Source organism: Mandrillus leucophaeus, unplaced genomic scaffold, assembly GCF_000951045.1.
Source record: "Mandrillus leucophaeus isolate KB7577 unplaced genomic scaffold, Mleu.le_1.0 Scaffold77, whole genome shotgun sequence".
NCBI lineage: Eukaryota > Metazoa > Chordata > Mammalia > Primates > Cercopithecidae > Mandrillus > Mandrillus leucophaeus.
The window spans coordinates 5326167-5328758 of record NW_012108363.1 but is presented as its reverse complement, the minus strand read 5'-3'; positions in this window follow the sequence as shown (position 1 = coordinate 5328758).

The window sequence follows — 2592 nt, the reverse complement described above, 5'->3', positions numbered from 1 at the left end:
TGGAGGAGGCTGCCCAAAAGATAAATGTGAATATTCAATGACATTTGAAGTTCTTAAGGAAGCAAGACAATTTTAGTGTCTTATGTTTAGAAATTAAAAAGAAAACAAAAGAAAAATCCACATGGAAATGACTTCTGTTTGCCCATTTTCTGAGGGAACTAAAAGGAAGGAGGAAAGAAAGGGGGTATCTCACAGTGCTGGTTGTGCGGTTACTAACCAGCACTGTGAACTTTCAGCAAGTCCATCAACCGCTCAGGACATTGGTTTTCTGATCCGTAGCAGACATATTGCACTCACTCTAAGAGTCAGTCAAACTTTCTATAATAAAAATGTTGGCAAGATGGAGAGATTCTGAAAGTGGTGAAATTAAAGGATAGGAAAGAGATTCTCTGGGGAAAATAGTGGGCTTGCTGGCTGCTGATGCAGGACTGCAGCATTGCTTTAGGGAAGGGGGGAGTCTTCAAATCTCTTTCCCCTGATGTCTCTCCCCAGTTTTGATCTGTGACTTCAAATTAGTGTGTGAATGACAAGACACTACAAAGAAACATTAGGTATTTCTGCAGGCATCCTTCGTGTGTCCAAGGGAGGAGAGAGGGCAGAGCTGGGGATCAGCGTTGGTCCAGAGAGATACCACTGCCTGCCAACTGCCCCTTGGGGAGCTCAGCAGTAAGCTGGGGAGTTACATGACTCCAGGCAAGTCTGATCAATAAAGGACATCCTTACTATAGCAACGCAGCACGGTGGCGGGGCTGCCATTGATCACGTGCCCCCTTCCCCCGAAGCTGTGTAGTTTGGAGCAGGCAATTAGAACTTGGAGGCAGCTTCTCTCAAAGTTTGAAGAGCTGGCAGATGAGCAAAGAGCTTTCCTGCTTCTCCATCCCAGTGTAGCCATGGAAAGCTTTTAGCTTACTCACCTTTGGTATTAGCTATTGTTGGGTTATATCAGAAAAATCACAGAAGAGGCTTAGGAATGAGGCTTAGCATGGAGAAGTCACCAAAAGAAGAGAATTCTTTTAAATAATAGCAATTGCAATAATCGTAGCTAACTTTTATTGTTTGTGTGACTATCTGATTAATGTCTCCTCCTCTGGACTGGAGTTGCTAGTAGTGAAGAGAAGACAAGTATTTTCACATACTCTTATATCCAGTGTCTTATGGCCTGTCCATATTTACTGAATGAATGAGTCAACTGTTAATTGTGAGTTAGGCACCACTGGCATAGATCCTCTTGTTCAGTTCTGACAGTAATCCTCTAAGGCAAAGACTGTTATTACCCCCATTTAATTGACAGAGAAAAAAGAGGCAGCAAGGGTTTTATAGTTATTTAAAGCAGAGTTTCTTAACTCTGACAACATTGTCATTTTTGGTCAGATAATTGTTGTGGGGGGCTGTTCTGTGCATTGTAGAATGTTTAGCAGCACCCCCTGCCTCTACTCACTTGAAGCCAGCAGCACATCTTCCCCTTCCCATTTGTGACAGCAAGAAATGTCTCTAGATGTTGCCAAATGTCCCCTTGGGGAAGAAATAATCCCTACTTTTTAGTAGGAAAGATGGCATGTCTTGCCTGCCCTTCACCGTGTGCATGAACGGTGATATGTGCTACATTTATTGTAGGTGATGTGTTGCTCTGGTGCAGCTTAAGTGGGGGTCTTTTGTTAGGCTGCTTGAGTGTGTTTGAGTGTGTTTTTGTGTATGTGAGCAGGGGATGGATACTCAGCCAGGAGGCATATCATGTTTGGGTTCTGGGCTCATGGCACATCAGTGATAAACTGGGCAGGTCCCTCAGCCTGAAACCTGGAAGAAGGGAGAAGACTCCAGGGAGTCTGGGAGGTTCCTTGTGAGAATCAAATTAGGTCTGAGAGAAAATTGTATCAGCTGTCCTGGAATGATTTTTGAAGGCAGTCTAATATATGTAAACAGCAAAGACTTAGGAGACTTTTAGACTCTGGTGTGAATGCTTGTGCACAGGTCATTTAATTCCTCTGAACCTGTTTCACATCTGTAAAATCAGGGAATCTGGGAGGACTGACTTCAACGATGGTCAGTTCTGTGGCACCCAGGCTGAGAATGGCTCCTACATGGAGCTACTGGTGTGTGTGTGTGAGCGGGGGGGGGGTGGGGAAGGAATAGGCCAAGCCAAAGTTTCCCCAGGTAAGACATCCTTATCTCTGCTCCTATCCTCATAATTTGTAACCTGCATTGGGCATTTTCTATGTGCCAGACACTGTTCTAAGAGTTTCATGTGTATTGATTCACTTAATCCTCATAATCCCTGACAAACACAGCCCTCTCTAAATGCCCAGCCAGCTGATCACAGAACTGGATTTCAATATCTTTCCTTCATTGACATTGTTTAGAGAGCTAGTGGAAATTCTTATTATCAATGAACTCCAAAAAATAAAACCAGATAACACATGATTTTAGTTTTGATCTGCTGTATATGGAATTTTGGGATCCATGATGTTTTTTATTTCACATAATATATATAGGAGGAGTGTTTCATAATTATTCTTAAAGCAATTTGGGACCTCCTTGCTGATGGTAGAAGCAAAATAATTTCATGTGATTTCCCCCACAATACAATACATATTG